This window comes from Cynocephalus volans, chromosome 8 (assembly GCF_027409185.1).
Source record: "Cynocephalus volans isolate mCynVol1 chromosome 8, mCynVol1.pri, whole genome shotgun sequence".
In the NCBI taxonomy this organism is placed as follows: Eukaryota; Metazoa; Chordata; class Mammalia; order Dermoptera; family Cynocephalidae; genus Cynocephalus; species Cynocephalus volans.
This window is the reverse complement of record NC_084467.1, coordinates 133,017,151-133,034,138: the sequence shown is the minus strand read 5'-3', so window position 1 is coordinate 133,034,138 and position 16,988 is coordinate 133,017,151. Positions and strand designations below refer to the sequence as shown.

Sequence of the window (16,988 nt, the reverse complement as noted above, 5' to 3'; positions counted from 1 at the left end):
CACGCCATCCCATTTAGCTTCTGGTAAAGTCTTGCTCCTAACTGTTGCTTCAAGCCTTAAGTTCCTGGTCTAATTCCTCAGGAGCACTTCAATATGTTCCTACCCTATCTATGTAACTGTAACACTTATTGTTTTTCCACTTAAAACTTCTGTGTCATTCTTTAATGACCTCTAGCTACCTTCACTTCTATTTCTTTGACCTTATTGCCCCTGCCTTGAGGAATCTACACTGTCCCTAACTACCTAGTCAGCACCTGCCCATTTTCAAAATTTAGTTCTCCATGAAGGCTTTAGTGACTTCTCGAGCCTCACTCATATTCCCTCTTTCTTCAAACACTAAGTCTCCACCATGTGACTTAAGACTGACTGTATACCCTGGAGTCAGACAGACCTGGGTGCAAGTTCCTTCGCTTCTACTTACGACTTTGTGACCTTGGGCAAGGTCTCTGTTGCCCAGTTTCATCATCTTTAAAATAGGAACTATGGATTTTAGCACAACCACTAAGGTTCACAGAGAGAATTGACAATATTGAATTTTCCCTGGATGTTAAGAAATCCCCTCATCCTTTTGTCCTCTGGAAAATGACTTAGTGCAAAGAACTTCCTTTCCCCATGAGACTTAGATAAGATTCAAGGATGCCTGCTTGTTTATCTATGATAAGGCCAGACATAGACTCTCCAAATTCCCATTCTTTGCCTCATAACTGATTAGCCAAATTGCTTGTCCCCACTAATGAATGAGGGAACAAAATGCTTGTTAATCAAACTTTGGTTAAGCTTCTTTCCTTCCTCCAGGCCCTTGAACTTCAGCCCACCCTCAGCCAGAGCTGGCACATGGCCATTCCTGAGCACAGGCTGCTTCAGAATAAAACATCCTCTGATCTACTCTCCACTCATGACATTTTCTCATGTCTGATTCTTTCTAGCTTTGTTTGCTTCTCTCTATAAATGTTAAATACTCCTTTGCCAAACTCTGAATACCTTGCAGACCTTATCAGAGCATTCTCCGTATTGCAATATTTCCTTCCTCATATTGCTTCTCCCCGACCCCACCTCAGCAATGATCCTTTTGAATAAAGCTCTTTTTACTAAGTCCAAATTTATTTTCTGTTTGACAGAATACATGCAAAGTGTTTAGCAGAGTGCTAGGGACATAGAAAATGTCTCATAAAGAGAAGCTGCTACTATTCTTATTATTACATGTTTGTTAGTCTTATATCTTAAGTAGATTGTAAATTCTTTGAGGGCAGTATCTTATACTACCTTTAGAGCTCCCCACAGTACCTAGCACAATGCTTGAACACATAACAGATCTTCAATAAGTGTATTTTGATCAATGGATCTATCAGTATCATCAGGAAACCAACAACACAATGTGACCCTACATTTGTGAAGAACTTCACAGAAAGCATAAAGGACATTTTAGCTCAGCTCAGAGAAAGAAGGTGATCGAAGAAAGTTGAGACCACCACCTGATGTAATCTTAACAGGCGACGGGAAGAACCTGGCAACCCCTGTTTTGCTTCTGTCTTCTCTAGCACATAAAATTGCTTTTAAACAAGAGAAAGTAAAGAAGCCATGTAAGAGAGAATTGCTGCTCAGAATGGTAAGTGCAGGAAAGAGAGAAGTTACCGACTTTGAGAGAATTATATCTACAAGCATACCCATTACTTTCAGGGGCTAGCAAGACCTTCCATGCAGCCATGGGAGTGAGAGAGGTTGGAACAAATACTAGAAGGCTGTTCTTTCTTCTTCAAATATATATTGCCCTTAATGCATTAAGGGTTATATCCGCCCTCTGCATGACTTGTGAAAAGAGAAAATGTAGTGATAACAGAGGTCTAAAATGAATTTACTATGAGAAAGCCATACAGCAAACCTCATATTCCTTGTTAAAAGTATTTTTAGACTTCTAAATGAATGACTAGAAAGCCTATTCATTCCACCATCCCCATGTGTTCCTTACAAGGAGGTAGTGGTTACAAAAAAGTGCCTAGTGGTTAAAAGTGAGGCCTCTGGAATCTGTGCCTTACGTTCTCTGACCTTCGCTTTCACTAGATATCCAGAAAACAGGAATTTCTACCACACAGATCCAGTGTAAGAATTTGATGAGTTTGGGTTTATTTATTATTTCAGCATTTAAATTTATTTGTTTGTTTGTTTATTATTTAAGCATTTTTTTGTAATGAAAAGTCAGTAGATCAGGGGCTGGTAAACTATGACCCACTGGCAAATCTTGCCCCTTGTCTGTTTTTATATGGCCCTCAAGCTAAGAATGGTTTCTACCTTTTTACATGATTAAAAAATCAAAATGAAAAAGGACAACAGTATTTGATGACATGAAAATTATGTAAAAGTTAAATTTCAGTATTTATAAGTAATGTGTCATCGGAACAGAGCCATTTCCATTCATTCACATGATGTCTATTGCTGCTTTTGCACTGCAGAGACAGAGCTGAGCAGTGCAACAGAAACTGCATGGCTCATAAAGCCTGGAATGTGTATTTCCTACCTGATCCTTTACAGAAAAAGTTTGGCTTCCTCATCAGTGAAGCCTCCCCTTGTCTAAGTTTCCGATACGATCTGGTCCTTTTTTGATCCTTTTTTAATGGTACTTATATTCTATGTGTCTGTCTTATCTCCTCTACAAGATAATACATCCTTTGAATACAGGGATTATACATAATTCATTTTGGTATATTCAGAAGACCTGCAAAGTACCTTGTAAATAGACATTCAATAACTTCGTATTTGCTCTATCAAATTGAATTGAGTTCCAGTTTGGGTCTTCTGACTTTTGCCTGATGTCAACAAACTTTTTGATGAAAAGTCCTCAGAGGCTGAAGACAGAAACACAAGAAGTGTCTAAAAAGATGTGCACTCAAAAAAAGAAAAAAATTATATCAACCTTGAGATGGGTACTTCCATGCAAAATTTCAGCATTGGTTACCTGTTGACAACATTCACTTCTTAACTGTTTCTGAAAATAAAAAGTTAGATGTGCCTCAGGGATTTGAAAATACTAACAAGGATTTTCTTGTCAGCCATTTTAAAAGAGTCCTGTTCTTTCAGCTTTAACACCATTTAATTCCTGGCATTGGGGGTATTTGGGGGACGGGGGATGTGTTTGCATGCGGGTGCATACACGTACACACAGAAACAGGCATTCCATTGTGTGGTTTTATTTGTCTGACACCAGACTAGAATAAAGACAGTATCTGAATTGTCCTCCAGTAGGCTTGTAGAAATGAAAATTAAATACAATATCCTATAGCTAAAAGCTCTGGAAATGGGATTCATGACTTAATATTTCTGAGTGGCTTATTTTATGTATTTTTCTGTGGGTTTCTGATTCCAGACTTAAACAGGGGAAAGATACCCCTGGGGTCTTGCTGATACCTAGGAGGAATAAGCTTTATATCTTTTCTGTGAAAATAAAAAAGTATCTAGAAATCTTAGCACTCTCTTAGCACTAACTGCTAAGTGTTATGAAGGGTAATTCAGGACGAGGAATGGAAGTCCTTAAAGGTTGCCATTTATATACCATCCGCCCCATGCAAGCACCATTCAACTAGTGTTGCACTTCAGGGAGAAATCTTTTGTAACAAGAAAGATTGGCTTGGGGGATCAAAACTTAATCTTATTCCACCAGTGTAGCATTTTTATTTGAAGTAGTTAAAGCTCACATGGTCAACAGCACCTTTTCTACCCATTTCCCCTTAATATTAATTAAGGATCACCCAACTCCCAGAGAGATTTGTAACCAACCTTGAGGGGCCCCATGGGACCAGCCACTCTGAAGAAGCATGCCTGCAACAAGAAGGATGCCCAGGAGGCCACCATTAGCAAGCCAGCCATATCTTTTGATGGATAAAATGCATCAAAACTTTATATGGAAGCCTGTTGTTACAAACTGCCGGAGGTCACCTGGGCCACGTTCTGGCTCTGCTCCCTTCTGCCACCACAGGCACGCAGCTCAGGGGCCTGGATTAAGTCATGGCTTCTTTAGCTGCATTTTGGGAGCAAGGAATAGAGCTCTTCCCTAATCCTGGTGTCACCCTGTGAGCCTGGCTTTGGTTCCTTACCAATGTGGGAGACTATTGGTCCCTTTACTATGCAGGGATTGATCTCACAGCCACCTTGGTGGGTTAAGTTCCTGCAGAGTTTAGTCTTCATTTACTGCTGAGTGTTTTTGTTTCTTACTGAGTGTGTCTAATCCATGGAGATCCTTGTTTTGTTTTTGAGCATTGCTATTTTTTTTCCACTCATCCCATGTTCATTGAGTCCTACTAGGTGCAAAGACTGCTAGGTAATGGGGATAAGATGGTGAACAATGATCACTGTCATTGAGAGCTAGTATACCAGAGGCCATGCTAGAGGTTTTACATGTATTACCCCATTGAACCCCTAGGACAGTGCTGTAAATTCTGTTATTAACCCATTTTACAGATAAGGAAAGTGAAGCCCAAAGAAGTTAAGAATGTTGTGACATGTCTCAGAGCCCTGAATTTTAACCCAGGGCTGACTGCCTTGTATCAAGACATAAAGAATTCTGGATGAAGACAGGTCTTTTCCCGCTGAGGAGGTGGCCTGGCCTCTGCCTCAGCTGCTACTGAGACATGACGGGGTTCTGCATCCCTCTCCACCTTCCCCTTCATTTCCCGGGCCAGATGTCTGCTTTCCTGATTTCTCCTGTGGTTCAGCAACGCAAAGGTCCCAGACACTCTGGCCTACTCATAGGCCGTGTCCTCTCATGCCATTGGGTCTGGGAGCTGCTGCTGGTGCAGTGGTGGAGCAGAGCCATGTCTGTATGTCTGTCTGCCTATCTGCTTGCTGCTATGGTTGCTGCTCCCTAGTCAACCTTCACCCAGTAATTTCTTTACTGAAAAAACAAACTCTGTGTGTGTATGTGTGTGTGTGTGTATAATAGAGTTAGATGTTAAGAGACCTGGGTGTCAGGGGCATTAATGGGCAAAGGAGCAAGGCAGCCATCTTTATTGGTTATCACAACTGCCAACTGGGCCCTGCTCTGTTAACAACCGCCTCCACCTTCCTGGGCAGGGGCCAGTGTGGGGACCACACAGTTATGTTGTTTTCATGTTTGTAATTGCTTTAATATATACTAGTGTTATCAGTATGCGGGGAAGAAACATAAAATCACAGCACCTTCATGGCTGGATGTAATGATAGAGTTTTCTCTTTGGCATTTGAATGAGATGAGTTAATAACGCAATCTGTTAACACATGCATGCCTTCATGACCATTGTCTGGAGAAGAGCAGTAGATTTGGTTTCTACATCTGCCCCTACCTTTGTCATCGGTGTTCATTTCTCAACTGGGGCTGTCTGCAGGGGTGTTGCCTTCTGATATCTCTTCTCTGTGAAGTCTTTTCTTTACAAGAAGATAAACTTATGTGATTAGGTAGATCTGTTCTTTGGTCAAGAGTATAAACATTTACTGACTTTCAATATTTCCCCCTAAACTAGGACTGACTTCACAATGCTTTTTGTCTAGCAAAATCCAGCAAGGAAAGTGACTATGGGCAGTGAAAGAATCTGCTACTTGTCAATAACCTTCTCAGGGCTGGCACCTGATTGTCCTGGCTGGGGAGCACTTTTGGTTACTTCTTGAACAGTTCAGGCCAAAATCATCAGAACCTAAATCAGTAGCTTTCAAATTAGGCTGCCCATACGTTGGGGTTCTGAGTAGAAGCTTGAATGGCTCTATAAACTGTGAAGTTGTTTATTTTTACCCAACAGTAGTGATGTTAAATGCCCAAGGAGTCCATGCCCCACTTTTATCTCTTTTACATATTGGGATTACTTATAAGAGTTTTTAAAAATGCACTGACAATATTTAATAAAATAACTTACACTTATCTAGGGTAGTGAATCTCAGCATGTTATCTGAAGACTGCCTGCATCAGAATCCCTTCGGGTGCCTCTTAAAGTGCAGATTCCCCAGCTCCACTGATTTAGGGAAATATTGAGAAGATCAGGTCACAGAATAATAGAAGCTTAACATTTGGCTGTTAAAGGGGACATAGAACTCTGTCTTCTGAAATGCTCACCCTGCTGTGACATCCCTGACAAGCGCTTGACTAACTTCTGCATGAATACTTCTGCTAGTCAAGAGCTCACCAACTCCAAGTCTGCTCATCCTACTTTGTACCAGCTATAAATTATCACAAAAATCATCCTTAAGGTAATCAGGTGTCTTCCTGGCCCTACGTCTCCCACCGAGTAGATTTCAATACTGCCTCTTGGGTACACCCAAAGCACCTCTCCCATGCCTCTGATAACACCCTTTATCATATCATTGTTTGCTTTTCTGTCCATGCACTCTGGAAATGAACTTTATTTCCCTTATTTATCTGAGTACTTTTCTTATTGAGCACTGAGTACTGTTTCTGTCACTCAATGAGAATTTGAGGCTCAATAAACTCATCTTCCCATTGTTTCCTGCCTTGGATTCAATTCTGCTCTCTGGAAATACACAGAATTCATGTGATCCCCATTCCATGTGACCACCCTTCAAATATTTAAAGAGAGAGCACGGCGCCGCCAAGTCTCCTTGTATCCGTTCTAAGCTCCCCCAATTCCTTCCACCGTTGCTCACAGGACACTGTCTCCAGTTGCCCTGCAATCCTGACTGTCCTCCCTGTGGTCAGAGTGGCTCTCTGATTGGATAACCCAGAGCCAAACCAACTTCTGGTGAGTGGCTTGCCATGGCACCATGTTTCTCCATCATCTTGCTCACCACACTCTAAATATCTGAGATCCATCCACTGGCTTAGCCTCAGACTCTTCTCATCACTGGCCCATCACTGGCCTTTTCCTCTGTGTTTTCCTCTGTGTCTGGCTGTTTCTATCATTTATAACCCAGTCCTAGACTCTTATGTCTCCCTCACAAACCAGTCTGGGTCACACCTCTGGGTGAAACCACATCTCACAATGAGAGCTTTATTAAGGCTGGGAGAAGCAGCTGCAGAGACCCGAGTGTCTGAGAACAGAGAGTATGGGTCACTGAAAGGTGAAAAAAGCCCGGTCCCCTTGGCACGTTTTAGAACTCAAGAGATGAGGACCAAGAGCCGAGAGAATTGTGCAGAATCCCAAATTGCCACCAAGAGCCACAATGTTTTTTGAGCTTGTGGCTCCGGCAGGCAGGGAAGCAGCATAAATTTCAGTGAGGCAAAGCTAAATGGTAACAGACTTTAAGTTCTGTCATATACAGTTAATTTGCAGAATAAATTGGTCAGGGCAGCAAAAGGATTTAACATCCAAATTCATTTGAAAAACAGAAGCCAGATGAGTATCTAGAGGAAAATGGAAACCGTTACAACATTCCCTTGCCGGTTGGAGTAGTATTATTATTGAATAATATTTTCATTAAAAATTTCTAAGCCATTTGGTAGTTAAAGATATTTATAAGGCAGCCTTTGCAGCATCTCAGCGAGGCACTGCATCTCTCTCTATGGAGCCGCACAAGCCTCAAGGGACTCCCACCTGTGTGCAACTCATGTTAGCTGCCCTCACACAGACACACGCCTGTATACAACATGCAGCCAAGTTTTTATAATGTGGAACCGAGGCAAGCAATGGTAATATGTCAGTTTTGCCCACTTCGAACTATTCATGGGTCTCCTTCCCTGTGCTCCGCTTGTGCAGGTTTGCAGGCAGGAAGGAAAGAGAGGTGGAGGCAGGAGCTGGAGCATGTAGGGGAGGGGAGGTCACTAACACATAAGCAGGTAGGGCACTCAGAGGGGGAGCTGGAGTCACCAAGAGGAGGTCACTGGGCAGGGTTCTGGCAGAGCTACAAAGACTCTGGCACACACCCTAGTTGAGAAATAGTGCTATATGGTAGATAGAGGGATGCATCATTAATTCCACCCTGTACATCAGTGGAGCCCACAGCACTAGCAGAGGCCTAAGCTGGTGCTGGGAACCCCCTCTCCTCTGCAGGCTCTCTCTTCTCTCTGTTTCTCTCTGTCATGGCTTTCTCCATCTACTTCTCCTGGGCTAGTCCTCTGAGAGTTTTCCTGGCTCCTTCTTGGGGAAGACCAGGAAATAGGGGAAGCACTTGCTCCTGGGTGGTCTGGGAGGAGGCACATTTGGCTTCTCAGTTCAGCCTCCCAGATAGAAAAAACAAAACGGGGGGAGGGGAAGCCTTAATCTCCAGCCAAGGAGGCTCTTTCCTGGGGGCGTGCTGAGCACGCCCACTCACTCACCTTGTCTTTCTACTAATGGAGATTTGAAAACAGCAAATTCCGCAGGTGTTCCTCATTTTCACATCTCTCCCAGCCTCATCCTCTCCCCGCTCCCTCTGCCCAGGCTGCTCTGTCTGTGGCAAGACAGCAGGGATAATCCAGCGCAGCCCTGCACATCCTGGAGGCTGTGACTCTGAATCTCTGTCAGGTTATTTTGACATTGACAAGAAGCTGCACTCAGCTGCTGCTGGGCGTTGGGACACGGATGGAGCTGGAAACGTGTTCTCTCTTTCCATTGTGCCTGTGCCAGGGAGGGAACCCAGGAGATGGACTGCCAGTCCCCAAATGGCCAGCAAACGGATCGTGACAGATGTGGATCAGGGGAGGGCTCGCCAGTCAATGTTATAATAATAAAGGCTATGGACACTGTAGTGGGTTGAATAGGGTCTCCCCAAAATTCATGACCAGTGGGACCTCAGAATGTGATCTTATTTGGAAATAGGGTCTTTGCAAATGTGATTAAGATGAGGTGATCCTAGACCTAGGGTAGGCCCTAGATCCAATGGCTGGTGTCTTTATAAGAGGAAGGAGAGGGAGTTTTGATGCAGACACAAAGAGCAGAAAGCCATATGACAACTGAGGCTGAGATTGGAGTGATGCAGGTGCGAGCCAAGGAGTGTCAAGGATTGCTGGGAGCCACCAGAAGCTGGGGAGGAGCCAGGGAGGTAATTTCCCTCGAGCCTTCAGATTTTGAACTATTAGCTTCCAGAACTGCAGGGAAATACATTTTTGTTCTTTTAAGCCACTTGGTAGTAATTTGTCTGGCAGCCCTAGGAAACTAAGAGGGAGAGACTTGATAAAAACAAAAATCTTGGTGATCAGCTGAGTTGCATGAAAAATATTTGCTGAGTAAAGAAATAGGACTGTGAGAGGCAAATGAAAAAAAATGGAATCAGTTAAACTTTAAATTGCCAAACTAAAGGTTTTAACATGTGGGTATAAGACAATGCACACACAAATGTACAATTCAGCCAAGACTGAGGGAGCCCTTACTCTCAGGATGTCCTGCCCCTAGAAGTGAGTGGGACAGACTAGCCATAAAACCAAGTGAGTCTGACACAAGTGTGGCCTGTGCTCTGTGGACTCGGGAACAAAGTACCATTAGAATTACTTCTATGAGGGACGAGGGGAGCAGAGTGGCTCTCAAATACACAGGAAGGAAGCAAGGAGAGAAAGAAACACTTTTTTAGGGTGTGTAGGGGTGGGGGGATATGGTATCAGCCCAGCCCTCACACTCCCCACATGTGCGCACTTAGTGAATGCTTTTGGGTACCCCTTCCCCCCGAGGTACCTCAGGTTCCCCAGTCTTGCCTTTATGGTAGATCTTAATGAGGCTTTGGTTGTCATTTCAAGAGTTTTAGGCAATCAGAGATTGGAAAGGGCTAAATTCTGTTCAATTATGTTTGGCCTAAAGGTCTCTCTGGACGTGGTGAACTATCACCTAACTTGATGTGGAAACAGACTGTCACCTACTCTTGTAGCGAGGAGCCGAGTCTCAGCCAATCACAGGCAGCCGATGGTTCAAACCAGGTTCCAGTAGGGCAAACGCCCAGCTGTAGCCAATCCAGCTGTTTCTGTGCCTTGCTGTCATTTTCTGTTCCTCGCTTTCCTTTTTCTGTCCATAAATGTTGTCCGACCATGTGGCAGACCTGGAGTTGCTCTGAACCTATTCTAGTTCTGGGGGCTGCCCAATCTATGAATTGCTCAATTAAACTCTGTTAAATTCAATCCATCTAAAGTTTTTTTGTTTGTTTGTTTTTGTTTTTGTTTTTTTAACAATTCCCTTTGCTTCTTTCCATCCTATGTATTTGTTGAACACTTCCAAGTGTTGGGCCTTGGGTGAGAGCCGTGACAATCCCACATAGCACGAGGCAGCTCCTGCCCACCGGGAATGAACAGTCTCGCAGAGTCGCACAGTTGGTTTTTGAAGTAAAAGCTTTAGGGCTTCCCAGCAATTCCTGGATTTGTAAGACGCATGGATTGTGTAGAGGTGGGTCTCCAGGAGTCCTGAGAGAGGTGCTGGCATAGCCGTGCCATCTTCACACTAAGTTTGCAATGTGAAAAGGGGTGTAATTGGGGTCTCAGCTAAGTTTCAAAGGCTCAGCCTCTCATCTCAAATGCAATGTCACTGTTATTGACCAAAAAGAGGCAAGCGTGAGGTTCTGATTCAGTGTGCTGTTAGATGCGGACTGCTCCCGTGCCAGACTGACTAACAGCTTTTTGGCAAAGACAAAGCACTGTATCTACACCAAACCCCCAATTGAACATGAACCAATTACCCAGGAACCTCAACTGGACAATTATTTGTTGACAACATGCCTATTAAGAGAGGACCATCTTAAGAAAATATAACCTTATGGTATCGATCAATTTTTAAAAAGCCATTCAGGGTGTGGATACCATTTTATTTCTGTCTCCTACAGCTTCCAAATCTGCATAGTCATAATTGATGAACAAAATCATCACCTGGAGGCACCTTGGGGAAAGCTTTAATTCTGTTTGGTAGGCAATGCTTCATGAGGCGGGCAGGAAATTGGAAAACTGCATTTTTAGAAAAGAAAAATGTCAACAAGAATTGGAGGAAAAGGAAGCATTTTGTGGCTAAGTATCAATTGAACAAAAAATTTAATTTTCCAGAAGACACCTCATCTTGAATATCCCAGTTAATAGCATTTTGCTGAGGTGCCCAGTGGGTATCTGATGCCTGCTAATTATTACACTGGACCTCACTACACCCACAGATACTACATTTGAGGGGCTGGATGCAGGGTATGATTATTACAAAGACCTTCTGCTATTTCCAGAAACTTCCTGAAGCAATCACCAAAGAACTGGGTCAGAAGTGTACAGTAACCTTAATTTGGGGACAAAAAGTAAAGGATACCTGCTGACAAAGGATTTTTTAAAACTTGTGAATTCATTTGTAGGAAAGGATAAGAATATAAACTCTTTGGTGTTGGGATTGCTTCTGAATGTGTCAGACAGTTGTGGCCCACTGGTTTTCCATTGTTTAATCCCAAAAGAAAGATGCGCTCACTCTGAGCTATGGGCAGTAATGAATGTGAGGCTGGAAACCTGGAGGGGCTCCTGTGTGCAGGCTGAGACTGGGTAGAGCAGAAAAACTGCAGAAGACGCAGTTGTTCACGTTGCATCCCATGCCTGGGTCCAGAGTGCTGCTCTCTCCTGCTGTCACAACCACTGCAACCACTCTGGTCTGCAGAGCTGCCCAGGACACCTCCTCAGTGTTTTACCTTCCACCTCAGCTACTCTTTTTTTTTTTTTTTTTTCCAGCTACTCTTTGGTAGCGGTGGTTTCACTGACTGGGGACACCAGTCACGTCCTTTTCCCACTTTATGACATTGGCTATAACTTTGCCAGATTTTCTACCACAGGGAACCACTGTCTTTCCTTCAGTGCCAGACCTAGCTGCTCCCTTTCTCAAGCTTAAATTCCTACATCTCGAGGTCATTAATTACTCAAAGCACATGAATGACCTTGGAAATACATGTGTATGTTTTTCAAAATTTGCAAATTGAACGTTCTGCGGTATTTCTTCAAGTCTTTGCAATTAGATAATCTCTGAACAGTTCCCATGTGTACCTGAAAGTAGTGGGACCCACTCTGGATTGATGCCCTTCTTCTTAGAACAAAACCAGAACATCTCAAAAGAAGCCAGCACGGCAATGCCTAAAATGAGTTTAAATCCCGCCTGTCTAGTTAGCACCTGCAGAACGGAGTGTAGTCACTTTGTATACAAGTCATTAGAAATGATTTATTTGACAACAAGCACTCTAGTCATTCAATAAATATTTGTTTAATGAATTGTTGAATGCATTAGTGTACATTACATATTAGGCCCGGTGGGATATTATAGTGTAGAACAAGACGTAATTTTGTCCTTCAAGGCGCCCACCATATGATGGTGTTGGTGTTGGGCAGGGCAGGTAAGTAGTCAGGCATGTGAGAATAAGTGAATTTAGAAAGCACTATGTCCCAGGCACTGTTCTAAACTCCCTTTGTGAATTATGTAAGTTAATCTTTATCATAGACTTACTAAATCAGTTATTACCCCCATTTTATATATGAGAAAGCCCAGACACTGAAAGATTAAGAAACTCACCCCAAATTACACAGCTAGCAAGTGGTAAGGTCAGAATCAAACCCGAGCAGTCTGATTCAGACCATACATTCTACTGTGGCCTCAGGTGGCTGTGAGCATGGGGAAAGTGGAAGGTTTGGGGAGATAGAAAATGTAAATTCAAGATTATGTTGGATTAAATGTACATTTTAAGATTGCATTGACCGATTGGGAGAAGGAGAGAAAGGGGGAGGGGGGAAGAGAGGAAGAGAGAGAGAGAGAATGAACCAGCACTGAAGCTGGGATTTCTGACTTGCACAACTGGGAAGTCAGTGGTGCCTTTTGCTGAGCTAAGACCTACAGGAGGAGGAACGGGTTGCTGCAGAGCGTGTGGAGGAAGTGATGACTGCAGTTTGGGACATGTTAAGTTTGAAGTGCCTGTCGGACATGCAAGTGGGTGTCCAAGCAAGAGTATGAAGGCTCCATCACCTGTGGGAGAGACCCTGGCTAGAGAGAGATAGATGGCTGTCATCACAACAGTGCTTTGTTCTTTCTGCCTGATTGCTTGAAGCTTTAGTAAGGGACTAGAGAACGATTCATAAATGCTTTGCTTTTATTATTTATGTTTGACTTTTTGCAAGAATTTTAATCTACAGTCCTGACTTAGTATATTCACACCAAACTACCCATCGAGAGAGAGAGAGAGAGAGAGATGGATAGATGGGTAACACCTAAACTAGGCAAAGGAGTTTAAAAGATGAAAAAGTTTCTGACCCCAGGGCACTTATTATCCCATATGGAGGTGTAGAGAGAAGTGGTCGGTTTATGCCCTATCCTCTCTTCCCTAGTTATTAATCCTTTGTATAGTATTTTATTTGGGTCTCAGGCAGTATGTCACCACAGCAGGTGTAGGACTTCAGTTTAGGTCCAGAGTCACCTCTGTGTCTAAGGCGTGATTGAATTCATCCTGAGAGACTGATTAGGGCCTGAGCGGATGAACGGAAATGTGAGTTCAGATAACTGTGGAACATCTGGCTCGAACTGTGGACTGGGGTGTGCCTGGCATGGAGGGTGCCTGTGGGCTTCGGGGTGCAACTTGCCATGGCCATGCTTTGTCTGTCCTGTGTCAGGCCTTCTCTCCTGTGGGCCCTAACTGTCTCGAAAAGCTGGGATCAGATTAGTTTGTGCTTGATTTCTCTGCTGCCTAATGAATTGCTTCTGTAGTTCTAGCTGTGATGTCATTAGCATCTCATTGCCTTGGGCATCAACTTGGGAGAGAAATTCTTAAACAGTCCCAGAATCCTACAAAAATTATACCAATTTACTTCATGACAACTAAGTCACCTCCATGACTTGTCAGCGCCCACCAGCAGAGCAGAGCCTGCATGAGAGTGGCCTGGTCACTTGTATCACATTCATGTCCTCCTGAATCTAGGTGGGTCAGTATATATGTGCCTAAGGCCATGGGCATATCCACAATGAGATTGTGGGCATTAAGGATGCCAATATTCTCATACCATGATGTTCTATTGGGGAAATTCATTCACTGTGTGCTGTAGGATACAGATTTAGCCTAAAGCAAATGGCATTTATTTATAGCAAAGTGCATTTGCAAAATGCTTTGCAGTTTTAGGGCTGTTAAACTACATTGCAGGTTGGATGCTCTTCTACTTGTAAGAGAGAGAAGTGCTGTGGCTGGACTCCAGAGCCTCCCCTGAGAGCAACAGGGTGAATTCTGCAAGCACAGGAGGGAGAAGGTCACGCCTGGGTATTTATTATCAGAAGACACCTTGGTCAACTATAATTTTTTGTGACTCTAGTTGTAACTTATTTCCTATGTCCAGAGACTGTGTATTTATTGAAATAGAATATTTATTTTATTGAGAGATTGCATAGTGTGTCTCAAATTACGTGAGCATTTCTGCCCAGGCTCTAGGGGACAGAAGTACCAAAGTGCTGTAAGAGGAATGTCCGACGGAAGGCCAGAGCTGTTGAACCATGGGAAGTAAGATGGGATCTCCTTGCTGCAACACCCCCCACACAGACCTCTCTACCACCAACTCCCACACTGACAGGGGATTAAAAGCAAGTGTCCAAGATCAGACTCTCCTGAAGCTTTTAGGCCCTAAACTACTCTTTCACTTGCCACAGACATGATGGTTATAGGTGCTCTCTTTAGGCTAAGGGAGATTTATCTAGGCTTTCACCACCGGACTCCATCATTTAAAAGAGTATTTCCCAGCTGTATCTTTATCTGCACATAGAAAATGCATTTCCTCTTTGAAAAATCTCTCTCACGCACACATCTCTATTCTTTGTTGGAACCTGAATAGATGGCTTTGGGGAGCTCTCTGCTCATTACTTCTGTGTAAATCCAGCTCCTCTCCAGACAACTGCATTCTGCGAGAAGAGGGGACCAGAGGACAGGTTGATCCTGGCCTCCAGACTCTTGTTATATGGACCTGCATATTTTCAGGAAGCATAAAATATGAATGAAAACGAGAGTTTGGTGGCCTCCCACCATGTTTTCCCACATCCTGCTTCCCATCCCTCTCTACTCCCTAACCTTGCCAAGTATCTAAGGCTGGAGGACTCCGAGGGGGATTAGCTGCATCTTGACTTTAATTGGCGTAGCCAGAAGACATCAGCGCGGGGAGCAGCCCCTCCAGTGTTCACAGCAATTACAAGCCCTGATGATGGAGAGCTGGGGTGGGGGGGCTGGCACAGCCTCAGCTCCAGACCGTGCTTGCAGTTGCAGTGCCCCCTGGTGGTGGTGCTTGGCTGTCGGAATGGCACGTCTTAAGAAACAGCGAGGGTTACATGTAGGCATTTGTATGCAGGGGTGGGAGAGTTCCTGGGGATTTGGGAATTAAAGGTAAAAGAAAAAGAATTTGGTGGCATTATCTCTTCCCCTTTGAAGTAACTTTTACTCCATGTTAAGGATATTGAAGGGGATTTTTATTTTCCCTTGTGAATTTTATTTTCCCGTCATTATCCTGTCATTACCTGTGCCTCTCACTTTATATTTTTCTCCTTAGGATAAGGGTTATAGAATTGTTTCACTCCCCAAATTCTTATTATCCGATTGAAAAAAAAAAAAATGGAACCTCCACACAATTTTTAAAGTAGCCATGTGTTACTCTTCCATAAGTTTATTTCTGTGCTGCCAAAGTGGTCACTCAAAATTTGTGGAGTCTTTTCGCTCACAAAAGTCATTTTAGACTTGATACTACCATCTAGTGGTCATTTTGTGGAAGTTCTTTTTCCAGCCTTGAACATATTCTCAACAAAGGAGGGCTGTGGGTTGGTAAGGAAATGCATCTGATTGTAAGTAAGGTGCAGCCAAGAGACCCTCAACGTTCTGGCAAGGCTTCCGTGGTAAAATTCCAAAAATGTTATTTTGAACAGAAGTATTGCCGCTTTACTGATTTTTCTTTTTTAACTTCATTCACTTTCCCAATGAATGAAGACCTGTTTGCCTAACAAATCACACCAAGGATCCAAAGACCTCATCTATCCCCACTTTTTCCTGCCCAGTCCATGCAGTGTATTCAAGAGGATTGACGGCCTGGCCAGGGGCTCGGTGAGGAGAGCCCTGGGCCATATTGTAGCCACTACAAATACTCCCAGCCATGGGGTTGACTGAGCTGCATAAACCTAAATGTCAATAATGATTGATCTGTGGGTGAAAATGATTTGGGGGTTAGTTGGTGTGGGCTTCTGGGCCTCCTATTTGATGCAATCATTCTTGTTTTTTGTGTATGCAGTTGTGCAGTTCTCTTACAGTCTAGGAAGGGCTTGAGCTCAACTCTGGGTCCATTATTAAACAAAAAGCAAATGTGAAATTAATTATATCCTATATTTATACTCACTGAGTGAGTCCTTTGCCTTCACACACAGGGGGAGTCCCATGTCAATGGAGCTGCTGGATAAAAATGCCTCATCTACATAATGAGGATACTCACCTGGGAAACAACAGTGCTAAACTGCCTATGAAGTTTCCAAATAGTCTCATATTACATGGCAAACAAGAGGGAGAATAGCAGAGAGCTCCCTGGACCCCATAAAAGAGAATTCTTTTACAAAGTCGATGAATCATATCTCACAATCACCTTCTGGAACCACTTTGCAAATCCTTCCAGCCAGTTCTCCAAAAGATCTGATCCATCAAGTATTGCACTCTTGATGAGTCAAGGATTGCACTCTCGATGAGTCAAGTACTGCACTCTCGATGAGTCCAAGGGGACCAGAATGGATGTTCTATACATGCCCGTTATTTCCAAAAGCCCAGTGATCTCTCTGAAATTGTTTCATGTTCATGACTGCAACTGTGCTGAAAGGAGTCAGGAATCTCTTAAGAAACCCAGTGCTTTTTGTCAGCAGATTCTACTTCCATCTTCCTTTAGAATTAATAAGTTAAATAGAGAATCATGAGAACTAGGAAGAGAAATATCAAGCAGTGCTTTCTTGTATAGGGAGCAAGCTGTTATTCTCTGGTAGGCATTTCCCATGTTTGTCATCAAGAATAGACCAAGAGGTTCTCTAACCACCTTTTACTCATATAAAAAGAGTAATATGAACCCATCTTTCAGGCTTTGGAGTGCAAATATTTTTGAAAAAGTCAAAATTCCCTCTCCAGCCCCA

At 43.3% G+C, this 16,988-nt stretch overlaps 1 protein-coding gene across 2 annotated transcripts in view; it reads left to right on the top strand.

The window, feature by feature from the left end:
- Positions 1-16,988, top strand: part of ASTN1 (astrotactin 1) — a 294,586-nt gene that overhangs the window by 245,247 nt on the left and 32,351 nt on the right. The window lies entirely within an intron of this gene.